The 19,817-nt window shown below is 42.1% G+C and overlaps 1 non-coding gene across 1 annotated transcript; it reads left to right on the forward strand.

Moving 5' to 3' along the window:
• Window positions 1–19,223: 19,223 nt before the first annotated feature.
• Window positions 19,224–19,331, forward strand: LOC112700310 (small nucleolar RNA R71). Its single transcript, XR_003153220.1, has one exon. It is a non-coding gene; the product is annotated as a small nucleolar RNA R71 (small nucleolar RNA).
• The last annotated feature ends 486 nt before the right edge of the window (window positions 19,332–19,817 follow it).

Below are 19,817 nucleotides of genomic sequence, written 5' to 3' on the forward strand. Positions count from 1 at the left end.
GTCAGAATCTTGCAATGGGCAGTCGCGTTGTCTGAATTCGACCTTCAATACGAAGCTCGAACAGCCATCAAATTTCAATATCTGGCCGACTTCATTGAGAAATTTACGGACACACCGGAAATCCCCGAGAATGGAATCTATATGTGGATGGCTCCTCAAATAAAACGGGAAGTGGCGCATGCATAATAATTGAAAGCGACCAGGGGACCCAAATTGAACTTTCCCTCAAATTCGGGTTCCCTGGCTCAAACAATCAAGCGGAATATGAGGCACTACTAGCTGGTTTAAAGCTGGCTAGGGAGGTTAGAGCTCAAAAACTTATCATCTTCAGCGACTCACAGATAGTCACTTCACAAATAACAGGAAGCTACCAAGTCAAAGATCCCACTATGAAAAAGTACCTGGACAAAACCAGGGAACAGTTCGGACAACTCGGAGAGTATGAGATTCGATACATACCCCGAGAACAAAATGTCTGGGCCGATGCACTCTCAAAACTAGCCAGCACCAAACCAGGAGGCAATAATAGAAGCCTTATCCAAGAAATTCTATAGAATCCATCAATCCCAGAAGAAGAAAAGGTCCTAGCCATAACAGGTCGCGACCAGGGATGGATGGCCCCCATAATTAATTACCTCACAACAGAAGCCCTCCCTACAGATGAGAAAGAGGCAAAGAGGTTAAAACGGGAAGCACAATACTACACCATCATAAATAATACTTTATACAAAAGAGGGATTTCAACACCATTGCTAAAATGCGTGCCGACTTCCAACATTAAAGATATCCTAGAAGAAGTACACAGTGGCATTTGTGGCAAACACCTCGGAGTGCAAGCACTCGCCAAAAAAGTACTTCGGGCAGGATTCTATTGGCCAACGCTACAAAAAGATGCCACAGAATTTGTAAGGACATGTTTGCCATGCCAAAAGCATGCAACTTCCACACCGCTCTGCCAAAGGAACTCATCAGCATAACCTCACCTTGGCCATTCGCAAAATGGGGACTCGATCTCCTCGGACCTTTTCCTCAAGGATCAGGACAAGTCAAATTCCTCATAGTAGGAATAGACTACTTCACAAAATGGATCGAGGCAGAAGCCCTAGCCAATGCCACAGCTCAAAGAAGTCAGAAATTCCTATATAGAAACATCGTCACAAGGTTCGGAGTTCCATACTCCATCACTACAGACAATGGTACCCAGTTCACAGACGCAGGCTTCAGAAAACTAGCGGCCGACCTGAATATAAAACAACAATTCACCTCTATTGAGCACCCCAAGCCAATGGGCAAGCTGAAGCTGCTAACAAAGTTATATTAGCGGGGTTAAAACGGAGATTACAGGATGCAAAGGGAGCCTGGGCTGAGGAGCTCCCACAAGTCCTATGGGCATACCGAACGACTCCACATTCCACGACAAAGGAGTCACCCTTCCGATTAGCTTACGGAATGGAGGCAATGATCCTAGTAGAAGTCGAAGAAGGATCACCCAGAGTAATCTATTTTAGCAAAAAAGCCAATTCCCAACTTCAAAGGAAAAAGCTCGACTTACTTTCAGAAATCCGAGAAAGAGCTCGGATAAGGGAGGAGGCATTGAAAAGACGAATGGCCTCCAGATACAACCGAAAGGTAATACAGCAGACCTTTGCTGAGGACGACCTCATCCTAATCCAAAACGACATCGGAACAACTCGACCTGGAGAAGGAAAGCTGGCAGCAAACTGGAAAGGACCCTACCGAGTCACAGAAGTGCTGGGAAAGGGCTACTACAGGCTTTCTGAACTCGACGGGCGAGAGCTTCCTAGGACATGGCACGCCTGCAACCTAAGAAGGTACTATAGCTAGGGATGATAAAGGAGGTTGGACAAGGCGCACTCTTTTTCCTGAAAAAAAGTTTTTTAACGAGGCGCCAAGCCAAGACCTACAAATCACCCGACTTAGGAAATTAATCCTCTATGTATATTCACATCTTTTTTAAAAAAAATTTTAGATTCTCTACAAATGTTCAAGTCGCATTATTCTAAAACATTCATCGCCCGATTATAAAGCTACAGATCGACAGAAAGTGAAAACCAAATTCACTGCGCGATCACGATAAAAACGAGGGTTGAAACCCAAAATTCTACAAAATCGGCAAAGATGAAAATAGAATAATGCAAGAAGCTATAGAAAGTGATCCATAGAAAGGACCTGACGAGGTCCTAATAAAATGGTTTGCTATAAAATAGCTTAAAGACTGGCCGACACATAAAGTCAGACCAGCCCCAACAACCCAAGTTATAAGTAAAGCCTTGGAAAGAGGTCTGGCCAACCCTATAAAAGAGGATTACTATAACTTCAAAGAGCCCGACATGACAAAGTCGGACTCCTACAAAAAGTTACAAAAGATAATTCCTGAAAAAGACCTAAACAAGGTCCAAGAAAGAGGATTATCAAGTAACTCGACAGGGCCCGACGTGACAAAGTCGGCCCGGAAAGATAAAGTTACAAAAGATAAATCCCTGAAAGAGACCTAAAACAAGGTCCAAAAAAGAGGATTATCAAGTAACTCGACAAAGCCTGACATGACGAAGTCAGCCCAGAAAGATGTAAAGCTACAAAAGGTAATCCCCAAAAGAGACCTGAACAAAGTCCAAGAAAGAGGATTACCAAGCAAACTCGACAGGACCCGACATGATGAAGTCATCCCAGGACACAGAAATTACAAAAACTGTCCCCAAAAGAGATCTAAACGAGGTCCAAAAGGGAGGATTGCAAACAAAACCAAGCCAAATAATCAAGCTGATCATGTCGGACAAAACCCCAGCCTACGAAGGTACCAAGATGTGTGCAAGCATGCATGATATAAAAACTACTAAGTTATGATAATAGCAAGCTCCAGAGGCCATCAAGATCAGCCCCGGAAGCTCGAAAACTACTTTATTTTTCAAAATAAAGTTGCTAAACAAGCAACCAAAGAAGTATCAACAGTCACCAAAACACTAGTTACAAGATAAAAAGTTTAAAAGCCCACAAGCCGGGCTATCTACATTAAAAAGGGAGAAAACTCAAACAACATCAGAAGACTTCTCAGCAGCATCAACTTGGGGCGAAGGAGGACGAGTCTGAAGAGGCACCGCATCTACCGTTCCATCATCTCGGTTCAAGACCTAGCAATTCGGTTCCCTTTCTGGACGATTGATCCGGCAGTAGAAGTTGGAGAGGTCGGCACGGTAGAAGCCTTGGTAGCAGGTAATGAAGGGAGATCATCATCATTATCATCGAGATCGTCAGGGACAATCTTACCATCCCTAACAATATTATCTAGGCTAATAAGGGAAAGGTCGAGATCTGGCGCAAGAACTCGGAATTGCTCTTTCAGATTCTCATAAGCTGCAGTAATACTACCTACAAGATGACCTTGAAGCTCGGTGTAATCAGCCTGAATAGACTCCAACCTACTCCTGAGCTCCATCACCTCTCTATAAGTGGTAACATAGCTATCCTTATATTTTTGCGCCGTATCCTCGGCCAGTTGCACAGCAGTCGCCAGACCAACAGCTCGGGTCTTTTCCTCCTTCAGCTCCTTCTCCAACTCGGCCACTTTCACCTCGAGCTCCTCCTTCAAACCCTTAATTCGGTCAAACTCTGATTTTGCCTCCTCCATAAAAGCCTTGGTAGCATGGATAGGAAGATCTTGAGCAGTTCGGTATAAAGCCGCTCCCATGTGTGCCAGTGTAATACCACTCCGAGTAATAAAATCCAAATAACAAAGAATGGATACATCGTCGGTAGGCATGACACCATAGGGAGCAATCTGTTGATCTACAAACCCAACAGCATCAAAGTCAGGAGCACCAATATTAAACGGCTCGATAGTCCGAGGTCTTTTTGGAGGAGGAGTGGCAGAAGGAGAGGAAGTACCAGTAGAAGAATCAATCAAACAAACTCGAGGAGTGGGGATAACCTTCCTTGGTCCAAGAGAACTTGTAACCAAAGGCTTAGACGAAACCTGAGAAGTTCCCTCCCCGACCGCCTTGGCTGAAGCATTCTGAGCCGTAGTAGCCTTCCTTGCCCTCTTAAAGGCCTTCATGGACTCATTGTTCTTAATCATCTCTGCAAACAAACATCACAAACAGGAAGCCAAGCTACGAGTCAGAAAAAGATCTCACAAGAGACAAACACAACAAACAAACCAATAGAAAAAATTGACCACTACCCAGCTCAGCTCGGAGGAGAGAGGGGTTAGCTAAAAATTCCTTTGTGTCAAGATGAGGAGGCTCCCCTAGTTTTCTTCCAGCACGGTCACAAAAGCTTGTTCAGCCTCATCTAACATCTCCCACGAGTATCTCGATACCACTACATTCTTTTGCCACTCTAAAGGAAAGGTGGGCTCATCATTCTCATCCAGAAAAAAGGGCCGAGCTCCTTCAACAGCTTGGACCCTAAAAAAGTAATTTTTGAAATCGCGAAAAGACTCATCAAACATGGAGAAAACCTTTTTCCCCCTGTGAAGCTCGAAAAGAAACCCAAGCGGCTTTCTTCTTCACTACACCAGGCTTTGTCAAAACAAAGAGATAAAAGAAAAGAGATTGTGAAGCAGGGATGCCAAATTCACGACACAGCAGCTGAAATATTTTTATAAAACCCCAGGAATTGGGGTGAAGTTTGGATGGAGCTACATTACAGGACCATAACAAGCTGGTTTCAAAAAGGGTAAAAGGAAGAGTAATATTCATTTGACTAAAAAAGAAGTCATATGCATAGAAAAAGGGGCACTCTCCAGCAATCCAGGTAGAAAAGCAAACCCTTTCATCAGAAGTCGGAGATACGAGCTCATAATTCTTCTCGGCACTACTGTTGCTACAAATCCTATGAAACTGCCTAAGTTGCTAACAAAACTTGGAGTCAACCAACGAGACGCATAAGAGGACCATAGAATCCACCCAATCGTCCATGCCCTCAGGGACCTGGGAAGACGTCTCAACAATATTTTTGCAAGAAGACATGGTTAACTAGTCCTACAAAGAAGAAAAGAAAGATTGGATTACTCAAAAAACACCTCGGAACACTAATTGAACAACTCGGGCATAAACGGAGGCAACTCACAAAACTAAAGCATATAGGTGTCAAAAGAAACCAGGTAAAGCAACAAAAGGAAACCCCAGGACCCAATCCAAAAGGTTCCAGGGGCATCCTTTGGAGGCAGAAAATAGATTCAGGGAAGCCTACAAGCCTACATCTTTACACGTCCCAACAAAAAGCAAATAAAGTCATCAAAATAAGCATTGATAGAAATTACAACCTCAGTCCACCCAACAGCAAGAACATGCCAAAAGAAAAAACAGATAAAGGCGCAATCTTTTAGTGAAAAATCAAACAAATCAGGCAACAACATGCAAAAGCCTTAGGAAGCTCCAACATCCAAGGGAACATCAGAGAAGAAAAAGCCAGAAATTACAGAAAAAAATACAGAAAAGCAAAAAGGTTCAAACTTTCCCAAATATACACTCAAACAAAGACCCTACTGTACCAGGAAGTAGAACAATGCAAGCGAAAAAGAGAAGATGAACCAACCTAAAAAAGGAGAAGCACGCGAAGAGCAAAGACAAAGAGATCAGGAGTTGCCGTCAAAAGCAAAAAGAGCACCCACGATCGCCAAACAATGTCACAAAGAAAAACGTGAAAGGGCAGACGACAAACGAAAACAACAAAAGTGAGAAAGAAAAGGGAAAGCTACAGAAAAGAGAAAAAATCGTCTCCGTGTGTGAAGTTCAAAATAAAAGAAGCAAGAGAAACGGGGCATTGAAAACCAATTAATGGGGCATTAAAAACCCTCGCACATTCCCAAGACCAGGGCACTAACGCAAAAGCGCGCGCTTTCAGAGGAAACGGAACAGAAACGTTCCGCATTCAAAAAAGGAGAACTCTACAAAAAAGAAGTCGACAAAATGCTCGAGTTCGGCTTCACCAAAGAAGGATCGAAGTCCTAAAACTAAAGACTCGACCTCAAAAAGGAAGACCAAGCTCGAGCAGGGGCACTGTTCATATACTGGGTCGAGCTGTCCGACCTGGGATGTTCTACAGACAAAGCGACCGACCTCTTCAACTCAGGATGACCCGACCTCTTCTCAAAGAGCTCGGCCAAAGTCACAGGAAAGCCCAACAAAGGGCCCAAATAGAGGAACACATCCCAAATCCAAGGGCAGCCCAAGCCCGTAGAGATAAAGGTGGTTCCCTTTAAAGATACGAGGACCCCATTCAAAGATAAGATAAAGATAAGATAACTAACTTATCTCATCTAAAGAGGTCACTCTACGCCATTATAAATACGCTGGAGCACCCAAGTATAACTCATACTCTGATTCTACTTCGGAGTCCCTTGCAGGTACCCCCCACCTCCGGGGACGAAGGATCAGCACCATTACCAAGTCCAACAAGTCGGACACAATAGCTCCGACCCACACCGAAGATCTCGTCCGAGATCGACCTACAGTTTCAGGTAACCCCCGGAACTCTGTCTTTTCAAAATCTTTTTCAAAAATCAAATCTTTTTCATTTTTCTTCTTGTTCTTCAAAAATTTTAAAATTTAGTTTCAAAATCTTTTTCTTAATTTTATTTCATAATTTTTAAAATTAATGTGATTGATTCAAAAATTTAAAGTTTGTTACTTTCTTGTTAAGAAAGGTTCAATCTTTAAATTCTAGAATCATATCTTTTAGTTTCTTGTTAGTCAAGTAATCAATTTTAATTTTAAAAAAAATCAAATCTTTTCTAAAATATCTTTCTTAAATCATATCTTTTTCAAAATCTTTTCTAACTTCTTATCTTTTCAAAAAATTGAATTTTAAATCTTTTTCAACTAACTAATTGACTTTTTGTTTGTTTCTTATCTTTTTCAAAACTACCTAACTACTTTTTCCATTCTAATTTTTGAAAATACCTCCATCTTTTTCAAAATTCTTTTAATTAACTAATTGTTTCAAATTTTAATTTTAATTTTATCTCTTCTCTCAATTTTTGAAAATCACTAACTATTTTTCAAAAACAATTTTTGAATTTCTCTCTATCTCATCTTCTTCTATTTATTTATTTAATTACTAACACTTCTCTTCATCTCAAAAATTTGAACCCTCTCTTTTCCTCTGTGTTTGAATTTTTCTCTTCTCCTTCTTCTATTCTTTTATTCTTATACTTACATAAAGGAATCTCTCTACTGTGGTAAAGAGGATCCCTATTATTATTTTCTGTTCCCTTCTTTTTCATATGAGCAGGAGCAAGGACAAGAATATTCTTGTTAAAGCAGATCCTGAAACTGAAAGGACTCTGCAGAGAAAACTAAGAGAAGCTAAATTACAACAATCCAGAGAGAACCTTACAAAAATTTTTGAAAAAGAAGAGGAGATGGCAGCCGAAAATAATGATAACAACAATAATGCAAGGAGGATGCTTGGTGATTATACTACACCTACTTCTAACTTTTATGGAAGAAGCATCTCAATCCCTGCCATTGGAGCAAACAATTTTGAGCTGAAGCCTCAACTAGTTGCTCTAATGCAACAGAACTGCAAGTTTCATAGACTTCCATCAGAAGATCCCTATCAGTTTTTAACTGAGTTCTTGCAGATCTGTGAGACTGTTAAGACTAATGGAGTAGATCCTGAAGTCTACAGGCTCATGCTTTTCCCTTTTGCTGTAAGAGACAGAGCTAGAACATGGTTGGACTCACAACCTAAAGATAGCCTGGACTCCTGGGATAAGCTGGTCACGGCCTTCTTGGCTAAGTTCTTTCCTCCTCAAAAGCTGAGCAAGCTTAGAGTGGATGTTCAAACCTTCAAACAAAAAATGGTGAATCCCTCTATGAAGCTTGGGGAAGATACAAATAGTTCACCAAAAAGTGTCCTGCTGACATACTTTCAGAGTGGACCATTTTAGATATATTCTATTATGGTCTATCTGAGTTCTCTAAGATGTCACTAGACCATTCTGTAGGTGGATCCATTCACCTAAAGAAAATGCCTGCAGAAGCTCAAGAACTCATTGACATGGTTGTAAATAACCAATTCATGTACACCTCTAAGAGGAATCCTGTGAGTAATGGGACTCCTCAGAAGAGGGGAGTTCTTGAAATTGATGCTCTGAATGCCATATTGGCTCAGAACAAAATGTTGACTCAGCAAGTCAACATGATTTCTCAGAGTCTGAATGGATGGCAAAATGCATCCAACAGTACTAAAGAGGCATCTTCTGAAGAAGAAGCTTATGATCCTAAGAACCCTGCAATGGCAGAGGTGAATTTCATGGGTGAACCCTATAGGAACACCTATAATTTCTCATGGAAGGATCAACAAAAGTCTCAACAAGGCTTTAATAATGGTGGAAGAAACAGGCTTAGCAATAGTAAGCCTTTTCCATCATCTTTTCAGTAACAGACAGAGAATTCTGAGCAGAATCCCTCTAGCTTATCAAACATAGTTTCTGATCTGTCTAAGGCCACTTTAAGTTTCATGAGTGAAATAAGGTTCTCCATCAGAAATTTGGAGGCACAAGTGGGCCAGCTGAGTAAGAAAATCACTGAAACTCCTCCTAGTACTCTCCCAAGCAATACAGAAGAGAATCCAAAAAGAGAGTGCAAGGCCATTGATATTGTCAATATGGCCGAAGGCACAAAGGAGGATAAGGATGTGAATTCCAGTGAGGAAGACCTCCTGGGACATCCTTTGAACAAAGAGGAGTTCCAAACGTAGGAACCTAAGGAATCTGAGGCTCACCTAGAAACCATAGAGATTCCATTGAACTTCCTCTTACCATTCATGAGCTCTGAGAACTATTCTTCCTATGAAGAGGATGAAAATGTAACTGAAGAGCAAGTTGCTCAATATCTAGGAGCCATCATGAAGCTGAATGCCAAGTTGTTTGGTAATGAGACTTGGAAAGGTGAACCTCCCTTGCTCGTTAGTGAACTAGATACATGGGTTCAGCAAACTCTACCTCAAAAGAAACAAGATCCTGGTAAATTCTTAATATCCTGTACCATAGGCACCATGACCTTTGAGAATGCTCTATGTGACCTGGGGTCAGGTATAAATCTTATGCCACTCTCTGTAATGGAGAAGCTGGGGATCTTTGAGGTACAGGCTGCCACATTCTCATTAGAGATGGCAGACAAGTCAATAAGACAAGCTTATGGAATGGTAGAGGACGTGTTAGTAAAGGTCAAAGGCCTTTACATCCCTGCTGATTTCATAATCTTAGACACTAGGAAGGAGGAGGATAAATGCATCATCCTTGGAAGACCCTTCCTAGCCACAGCAAAAGCTGTGATTGATGTTGACAGAGGTGAACTAGTCCTTCAATTGAATAGGGACTACCTTATGTTTAAAGCTCAAGGATCTTCCTCTGCAACCATAGAGAGGAAGCATGAAAAGCTTCTCTCAATACAGAGTCAAACATAGCCCCCACAATCAAACTCTAAGTTTGGTGTTGGGAGGTCACATTCAAACTCTAAGTTTAGTGTTGGGAGGCCCTCATCATGCTCTGAACATCTGTGAGGCTCTATGAGATCCCACTGTCAAGCTACTGACATTAAAGAAGCTCTTATTGGGAGGCAACCCAATTTTTATTTATCTATATTTTTATTGTTCTTTTATGTTTTATTAGGTTCATGATCATGTGGAGTCACAAAACAATAGCTAAAATTAAAAACAGAATCAAAAACAGCAGAAGAAACAGCACACCCTGGAGGAAGAGCCCACTGGCGTTTAAACGCCAGTAAGGAGCATCTGGCTGGCGTTCAACACCAGAACAGAGCATGAATCTGGCGTTGAATGCCAGAAACAAGCAGCAGTCTGGCGTTTAAATGCCAGGATTGCACCCTGAGGAAAGCTGGCGTTTAACGCCAGAAACAAGCATCAGGCTGGCGTTAAACGCCAAAAACATGCTACATTTGGGCGTTTAACGCCATAAACAAGCTTTAGTCTGGCGTTAAACGCCAGGATTGCAGGCAGAGGGTATTTTACATGCCTAATTGGTGCAGGGATGATTCATCCTTGACACCTCAAGATCTGTGGACCCCACAGGATCACCTCATGATCTATGGACCCCACAGGATCCCCACCTACCTCAACTCACCTTCTTTCCTCTTCACACAATCCAACAACACACTTCCACAAACACCCTTCACCAATCACCTCAATCTCTCTTCCCCATCACCTCTTTACCACTCACATCCATCCACTCTTCCCCATAAACCCCAACCACCTTTAAATTCAAAATCTCTTTCATACCCAAACCCACCTTAAATGACCGAACCCACAACCCTCTCCCTCCACTATATAAACCCCTCAATCCTTCTTCATTTTCACACAACACAACCCTCTCTTCTCCCCCTTGGCTGAATACACATCCCTCTCCCTCTCCTCCATATCTTCTTCTTCTTCTATTCTTTCTCTTTTTTTGCTCGAGAATGAGCAACATTCTAAGTTTGGTGTGGTAAAAGTATAGCTTTTTTGTTTTTCCATAACCATTGATGGCACCTAAGGCCAGAGAAATCTCTAGAAAGAGGAAAGGGAAGACAAAAGCTTCCACCTCTGAGTCATGGGAGATGGAGAGATTCATCTCAAAAGCCCATCAAGACCACTTCTATGAAGTTGTGGCCAAGAAGAAGGTGATCCCCGAGGTCCCTTTCATGCTCAAGAAAAATGAGTATCTGAAGATCTGACATGAGATCCAAAGAAGAGGTTGGGAAGTTCTGACTAACCCCATTCAACAAGTTGAAATCTTAATGGTTCAAGAGTTCTATGCCAATGCATGGATCACTAGGAACCATGATCAAAGTATGAACCGAATCCAAAGAATTATCTTATAATGGTTCGGGGGAAATGCTTAGATTTCAGTCCAAAAAATGTGAGGTTGGTGGTGCGCGAAATTGTGAACAATACTTTTTCACAACTCTCATAATCCCCGGTCATGAGCCCCAAAAACTTGGTAGCTCAATACCATGGCATTACACAACTTCGCACAACTAACCAGCAAGTGCACTGGGTCGTCCAAGTAATAAACCTTACGCGAGTAAGGGTCGATCCCACGGAGATTGTTAGTATGAAGCAAGCTATGGTCATCTTGTAAATCTTAGTCAGGCAAACTCAAATGGATATGGTGATGAACACATAAAACATAAAGATAAAGATAGAGATACTTATGTAATTCATTGGTAGGAACTTCAGATAAGCGCATGAAGATGCCTTCCCTTCCGTCTCTCTGCTTTCCCACTGTCTTCATCCAATCCTTCTTATTCCTTTCCATGGCAAGCTTGTGTAGGGTTTCACCGTTGTCAATGGCTACCTCCCATCCTCTCAGTGAAAACGTTTGCCTATGCTCTGTCACAGCATGGGGTAATCAGCTGTCGGTTCTCGGTCAGGCCGGAATAGAATCCATCGATTCTTTTGCGTCTGTCACTAACGCCCCGCCTGCTAGGAGTTTGAAGCACGTCACAGTCATTCAATCATTGAATCCTACTCAGAATACCACAGACAAGGTTAGACCTTCCGGATTCTCTTGAATGCCGCCATCAGTTCTTGCCTATACCACGAAGACTCTGATCTCACAGAATGGTTGGCTCGTTTGTCAGGCGAGCACTCGGTTGTCAGGCGATCAACCATGCATCGTGCAATCAGGAATCCAAGAGATATTCACTCAATCGAAGGTAGAACGGAGGTGGTTGTCAGTCACACGTTCATAGGTGAGAATGATGATGAGTGTCACGGATCATCACATTCATCAAGTTGAAAAACAAGTGATATCTTAGAACAAGAACAAGCGGAATTGAATGGAAGAACAATAGTAATTGCATTAATACTCGAGGTACAGCAGAGCTCCACACCTTAATCTATGGTGTGTAGAAACTCCACCGTTGAAAATACATAAGCATAAGGTCTAGGCATGGCCGAATGGCCAGCCTCCCAATAATCTAAGAACCAGATGTCCAAAGATGATCTAAAGATTAAAAGAAATCCAAAGATGAAAATACAATAGTAAAAGGTCCTACTTATAGAAAACTAGTAGCCTAAGGTTTACAGAGATGAGTAAATGACATAAAAATCCACTTCCGGGCCCACTTGGTGTGTGTTTGGGCTGAGCGATGAAGCATTTTCGTGTAGAGACTCTTCTTGGAGTTAAACGCCAGCTTTTATGCCAGTTTGGGCGTTTAACTCCCATTTGGGTGCCAGTTCCAGCGTTTAACGCTGGGATTTCTGAGGGTGACTTTGAACGCCGGTTTGGGCCATCAAATCTTGGGCAAAGTATGGACTATCATATATTGCTGGAAAGCCCAGGATGTCTACTTTCCAACACCATTGAGAGCGCACCAATTGGGCTTCTGTAGCTCCAGAAAATCCACTTTGAGTGCAGGGAGGTCAGAATCCAACAGCATCTGCAGTCCTTTTCAGTCTCTGAATCAGATTTTTGCTTAGGTCCCTCAATTTCAGCCAGAAAATACCTGAAATCACAGAAAAACACACAAACTCATAGTAAAGTCCAGAAAAGTAAATTTTAACTAAAAACTAATAAAAATATACTAAAAACTAACTAGATCATACTAAAAACATACTAAAAACAATGCCAAAAAGCGTACAAATTATCCGCTCATCAGTTGGCATTCAACTTGCCTATGATGCAAGAAGACGCACGCCGCTATACTAGAAGGGTCAACTTTGATCAAAGGTTGGACCAAGTCCTCATGGACATATGTGTGGAAGGAGCTCAATGGAAAAAAGCCTCAAAAGGCAAGTCGGTTCAATTAAGAAGACTGGACCTTAAGCCTGTGGCTAGAGGATGGTTGGAGTTCATCCAACGCTCCATCATCCCCACTAGCAACTGATCCGAAGTAATTGTGGATCGGGCCATCATGATCCATAGCATCATGATTGGAGAGAAAGTAGAAGTTCATGAAGTCATCTCTCTAGAACTCTACAAAGTAGCCGAAAAGCCCTCCACCTTGGCAAGGCTAGCTTTTCCTCATCTCATTTGCCATTGGTGCGCGAAATTGTGAACAATACTTTTCACAACTCTCATAATCCCCGGTAATGAACCCCAAAAATGTGGTGTTCAATACCATGGCATAAACACAACTTCGCACAACTAACCAGCAAGTGCACTGGGTCATCCAAGTAATAAACCTTACGCGAGTAAGGGTCGATCCCATGGAGATTGTTGGTATGAAGCAAGCTATGGTCATCTTGTAAATCTTAGTCAGGTAAACTCAAATGGATATGGTGATATACGAATAAAGCATAAAGATAAAGATAGAGATACTTATGTAATTCATTGGTGGGAATTTCAGATAAGTGCATGAAGATGCTGTGTTCCTTCCGTCTCTCTGCTTTCCTACTGTTTTTATCCAATCCTTCTTACTCCTTTCCATGGCAAGCTTAAGCAAGGGTTTCACCGTTGTCAGTGGCTACCTCCCATCCTCTCAGTGGAAATGTTCAACGCACCCTGTCACGGCACGGCTATCCATCTGTCGGTTCTCGATCAGGCCGGAATAGAATCCAGTGATTCTTTTGCGTCTGTCACTAACGCCCCGCCTTCAGGAGTTTGAAGCACGTCACAGTCATTCAATCATTGAATCCTACTCAGAATACCACAGACAAGGTTAGACCTTCCGGATTCTCTTGAATGCCGCCATCAGTTCTAGCCTATACCACAAAGACTTTGATCTCACGGAATGGCTGGCTCGGTTGTCAGGCGAGCACTCAGTTGTCAGGCGATCAACCATGCATCGTGTATCAGGAATCCAAGAGATATTCACCCAATCGAAGGTAGAACGGAGGTGGTTGTCAGGCACACGTTCATAGGTGAGAATGATGATGAGTGTCACGGATCATCACATTCATCAAGTTGAAGAACAGGTGATATCTTAGAACAAGAATAAGCGGAATTGAATAGAAGAACACTAGTAATTGCATTAATACTCGAGGTACAGCAGAGCTCCACACCTTAATCTATGGTGTGTAGAAACTCCACCGTTGAAAATACATAAGAACAAGGTCTAGGCATGGCCGAATGGCCAGCCTCCCAATGATCTAAGATAGCATAAGAATGAAGATAGCTACCAAGATCCCCTAAATACAATAGTAAAAGGTCCTACTTATAGAGAACTAGTAGCTTAAGGTTTACAGAGATGAGTAAATGACATAAAAATCCACTTTCGGGCCCACTTGGTGTGTGCTTGGGCTGAGCAATGAAGTATTTTCGTGTAGAGACTCTTCTTGGAGTTAAACGCCAGCTTTTATGCCAGTTTGGGCGTTTAACTCCCACTTTGGTGCCAGTTCCGGCGTTTAACGCTGGGAATTCTGAGGGTGACTTTGAACGCCGGTTTGGGCCATCAAATCTTGGGCAAAGTATGGACTATCATATATTTCTGGAAAGCCCAGGATGTCTACTTTCCAACGCCGTTAAGAGCGCGCCAATTGGGCTTCTGTAGCTCCAGAAAATCCACTTCGAGTGCAGGGAGGTCAGAATCCAACAGCATCTGCAGTCCTTTTCAGTCTCTGAATCAGATTTTTGCTCAGGTCCCTCAATTTTAGCCAGAAAATACCTGAAATCACAGAAAAACACACAAACTCATAGTAAAGTCCAGAAAAGTGAATTTTAACTAAAAAATAGTAAAAATATACTAAAAACTAACTAGAACATACTAAAAACAATGCCAAAAAGCGTACAAATTATCCGCTCATCACAACACCAAACTTAAATTGTTGCTTGTCCTCAAGCAACTGAAAATCAAATAAGATAAAAAGAAGAGAATATGCAATGAATTCCAAAAACATCTATGAAGATCAGTATTAATTAGATGAGCGGGGCTTTTAGCTTTTTGCCTCTGAATAGTTTTGGCATCTCACTCTATCCTTTGAAATTCAGAATGATTGGCTTCTTTAGGAACTCAGAATCCAGATAGTGTCATTGATTCTCCTAGTTAAGTATGATGATTCTTGAACATAGCTACTTATTGAGTCTTGGCTGTGGCCCAAAGCACTCGGTCTTCCAGTATTACCACCGGATACATACATGCCACAGACACATAATTGGGTGAACCTTTTCAGATTGTGACTCAGCTTTGCTAGAGTCCCCAACTAGAGGTGTCCAGGGTTCTTAAGCACACTCTTTTTGCCTTGGATCACAACTTTATTATTTTTTTCTCTCTTTTTTTTCGTTTTTCTTTTTTTTTTCGTTTTTCTCCTTTCTCTCTCTTTTTTTTTGTATTCACTGCTTTTTCTTGCTTCAAGAATCATTTTTATGATTTTTCAGATCCTCAGTAACATGTCTCCTTTTTCATCATTCTTTCAAGAGCCAACATTCATGAACCACAAATTCAAAAGACATATGCACTGTTTAAGCATACATTCAGAAAACAAAAGTGTTGCCACCACATCAAAATAATTAAACTGTTATAAAATTCAAAATTCATGCAATTCTTTTCTTTTTCAATTAAGAACATTTTTTATTCAAGAGAGGTGATGGATTCATAGGACATTCATAACTTTAAGGCATAGACACTAAGACACTAATGATCACAAGACACAAACATAGATAAACATAAGCACAAAAATTCGAAAAACAGAAAATAAAGAACAAGGAGATTAAAGAACGGGTCCACCTTAGTGATGGCGGCTTGTTCTTCCTCTTGAAGATCCTATGGAGTGCTTGAGCTCCTCAATGTCTCTTCCTTGTCTTTGTTGCTCCTCTCTCATGATTCTTTGATCTTCTCTAATTTCATGGAGGATGATGGAGTGTTCTTGATGCTCCACCCTTAGTTGTCCCATGTTGGAACTCAGTTCTCCTAGGGAGGTGTTCAGTTGCTCCCAATAGTTTTGTGGAGGAAAGTGCATCCCTTGAGGAATCTCAGGGACCTCATGATGAGTGGGATCTCTTGTGTGCTCCATCCTCTTCTTAGTGATGGGCTTGTCCTCATCAATGGGGATGTCTCCCTCTATGTCAACTCCAACTGAATAACAGAGGTGACAAATGAGATAAGGAAAGGCTAACCTTGCCAAGGTAGAGGACTTGTCCGCCACCTTATAGAGTTCTTGGGCTATAACCTCATGAACTTCTATTTCTTCTCCAATCATGATGCTATGAATCATGATAGCCCGGTCTATAGTAACTTCGGACCGGTTGCTAGTGGGAATGATTGAGCGTTGGATGAACTCCAACCATCCCCTAGCCACAGGTTTGAGGTCATGCCTTCTCAATTGAACCGGCTTTCCTCTTGAATCTCTCTTCCATTGGGCGCCCTCTTCACATATGCCAACCTTACATTTTCCTGACTAAAATCCAAGTATTTCCCCCGAACCATAGTAAGCCAATTCTTTGGGTCCGGGTTCACACTTTGATCATGGTTCTTGGTGATCCATGCATTGGCATAGAACTCTTGAACCATTAAGATTCTGACTTGTTGAATGGGGTTGGTAAGAACTTCCCAACCTCTTCTTTGGATCTCATGTTGGATCTCCGGATATTCACCCTTTTTGAGTGAAAAAGGGACCTCAGGGATCACCTTCTTCAAGGCCACAACTTCATAGAAGTGGTCTTGATGCACCCTTGAGATGAATCTCTCCATCTCCCATGACTCGGAGGTGGAAGCTTTTGCCTTCCTTTTCCTCTTTCTAGAGGTTTCACCGGCCTTGGATGCCATAAATGGTTATGGAAAAACAAAAAGCAATGCTTTTACCACACCAAACTTAAAAGGTTTGCTCGTCCTCGAGCAAAAGAAGAAAGAAGAGAGTAGAAGAAGAAGAAATGAGGAAGAAGGGAATGGCTTTGTGTTCGGCCAAAAAGGGGGAGAAGTGGTGTTTAGGTTGTGTGAAAATGAAGGAGTGAAGAAGGGTTTATATAGGAAAGGGGGCTCATGGTTCGGTCATGTATGGGTGGGTTTGGGAGGGAAAGTGGTTTGAATTTGAAGGGTGAGGTAGGTGGGGTTTTATGAAGGATGGATGTGAGTGGTGAAGAGAAAGATGGGATTGGATAGGTGAAGGGTTTTTGGGGAAGAGGTGTTGAGGTGATTGGTGAAGAAGAGAGAGAGTGGTGGGGTAGGTGGGGATCCTGTGGGGTCCACAGATCCTGAGGTGTCAAGAAAAAGTCATCCCTACACCAAATGGCATGCAAAATTACGTTTTTAGCCAATTCTGGCGTTAAACGCCGGGCTGGTGCCCATTTCTGGCGTTTAACGCCAAGTACTTGCCCTTTTCTGGCGTTTAACGCCAGTCTGGTGCCCCTTTCTGGCGTTAAACGCCCAGAATGGTACCAGACTGGGCGTTAAACGCCCAACAGCTAGCCTTACTGGCGTTTAAATGCCAGCACGCTCTCCTCCAGGGTGTGCTGTTTTTCTTTCTGCTTTTCATTCTGTTTTTGCTTTTTCAATTGTTTTTGTGACTTCTCATGATCATCAACCTACAAAAAAAAATAAAATAACAAAGGGAAATAGATAAAATATAACATTGGGTTGCCTCCCAACAAGCGCTTCTTTAATGTCAGTAGCTTGACAGAGGGCTCTCATGGAGCCTCACAGATGCTCAGAGCAATGTTGGAACCTCCCAACACCAAACTTAGGGTTTGAATGTGGGGGTTCAACACCAAACTTAGAGTTTGGTTGTGGCCTCCTAACACCAAACTTAGAGTTTGACTGTGGGGGCTCTGTTTGGCTCTGTTTTGAGAGGAGATCTTCATGCTTCCTCTCCATGGTGACAGAGGGATATCCTTGAGCCTTGAACACAAAGGATTCTTCATTCACTTGAATGATCAATTCTCCTCTATCAACATCAATCACAGCCTTTGCTGTGGCTAAGAAGGGTCTGCCAAGGATGATGGATTCATCTATGCACTTCCCAGTCTCTAGGACTATGAAATCAGCAGGGATGTAATGGTCTTCAACTTTGACCAAAACATCCTCTACAAGTCCATAAGCTTGTTTTCTTGAGTTGTATGCCATCTCTAGTGAGATTTTTGCAGCTTGCACCTCAAAGATCCCTAGCTTCTCCATTATAGAGAGAGGCATTAGGTTTACACTTGACCCTAGGTCACACAAGGCCTTCTTGAAGGTCATGGTGCCTATGGTACAAGGTATTGAAAATTTCCCAGGATCTTGTCTCTTTTGAGGTAATTTCTGCCTAGACAAGTCATCTAGTTCTTTGGTGAGCAAAGGAGGTTCATCCTCCCAAGTCTCATTTCCAAATAACTTGTCATTTAGCTTCATGATTGCTCCAAGGTATTTAGCAACTTGCTCTTCAGTGACATACTCATCCTCTTCAGAGGAAGAATACTCATCAGAGCTCATGAATGGCAGAAGTAAATTCAATAGAATCTCTATGGTCTCATTTTGAGCCTCAGATTCCCATGGTTCCTCATTGGGGAACTCATTGGAGGCCAGTGGACTCCCATTGAGGTCTTCCTCAGTGGCGTTCACTGCCTCTTCCTCCTCTCCAAATTCGGCCATGTTGATGGCTTTGCACTCTCCTTTTGGATTTTCTTCTGTATTGCTTGGAAGAGTACTAGGAGGGAGTTCAGTAACTTTCTTGCTCAGCTGACCCACTTGTCCTTCCAAGTTTCTAATGGAGGATCTTGTTTCATTCATGAAACTTTGAGTGGTTTTGATTAGATCAGAGACCATGGTTGCTAAGTCAGAGGTATTCTGCTTAGAACTCTCTGTCGGTTGCTGAGAAGATGATGGAAAAGGCTTGCTAAACCTATTTCTTCCACCATTATTGTTGTTGAAACCTTGTTGAGGTCTCTGTTGATCCTTCCATGAGAGATTTGGATGATTTCTCCATGAAGGATTATAGGTGTCTCCATAGGGTTCCCCCATGTAATTCACCTCTTCCATTGAAGGGTTCTCAGGATCATAAGCTTCTTCCTCAGATGAAGCTTCCTTAGTACTGTTTGGTGCATTTTGCATTCCAGACAGACTTTGAGAAATCATATTGACTTGTTGAGTCAATATTTTGTTCTGAGCCAATATGGCATTCAGAGTGTCAATCTCAAGAACTCCTTTCTTCTGATTAGTCCCATTGTTCACAGGATTCCTTTCAGAAGTGTACATGAATTGGTTATTTGCAACCATTTCAATCAGCTCTTGAGCTTCTGTAGGCGTCTTCTTCAGATGAAGAGATCCTCCAGCAGAGCTATCCAAAGACATTTTGGATAGTTCAGAAAGACCATCATAGAAAATACCTATGATGCTCCATTCAGAAAGCATATTAGTGGGACACTTTCTGATTAATTGTTTGTATCTTTCCCAAGCTTCATAGAGGGATTCTCCTTCCTTCTGTCTGAAGGTTTGGACTTCCACTCTAAGCTTACTCAATTTTTGAGGTGGAAAGAACTTTGCCAAGAAGGCATTGACTAGCTTTTCCCAAGAGTTCAGGCTTTCTTTAGGTTGTGAGTCCAACCATATTCTAGCTCTATCTCTTACAGCAAAAGGGAATAGCATAAGTCTGTAGACCTCAGGGTCAACCCCATTAGTCTTGACAGTGTCACAGATTTGCAAGAATTCAGCTAAGAACTGATGAGGATCTTCCAATGGAAGTCCATGGAACTTGCAATTCTGTTGCATTAGAGAAACTAATTGAGGCTTAAGCTCAAAGTTGTTTGCTCCAATGACAGGGATAGAGATGCTTCTCCCATAGAAGTCGGGAGTAGGTGCAGTAAAGTCACCCAGCACCTTCCTTGCATTGTTGGCATTGTTGTTGTCTTTGGCTGCCATGTGTTCTTCTTCTTTGAAGATTTCTGTTAAGTCCTCTACAGAGAGTTGTGCCTTGGCTTCTCTTAGCTTTCTCTTCAAGGT

Source organism: Arachis hypogaea, chromosome 6 (assembly GCF_003086295.3).
Source record: "Arachis hypogaea cultivar Tifrunner chromosome 6, arahy.Tifrunner.gnm2.J5K5, whole genome shotgun sequence".
NCBI classification, from domain to species: Eukaryota; Viridiplantae; Streptophyta; class Magnoliopsida; order Fabales; family Fabaceae; genus Arachis; species Arachis hypogaea.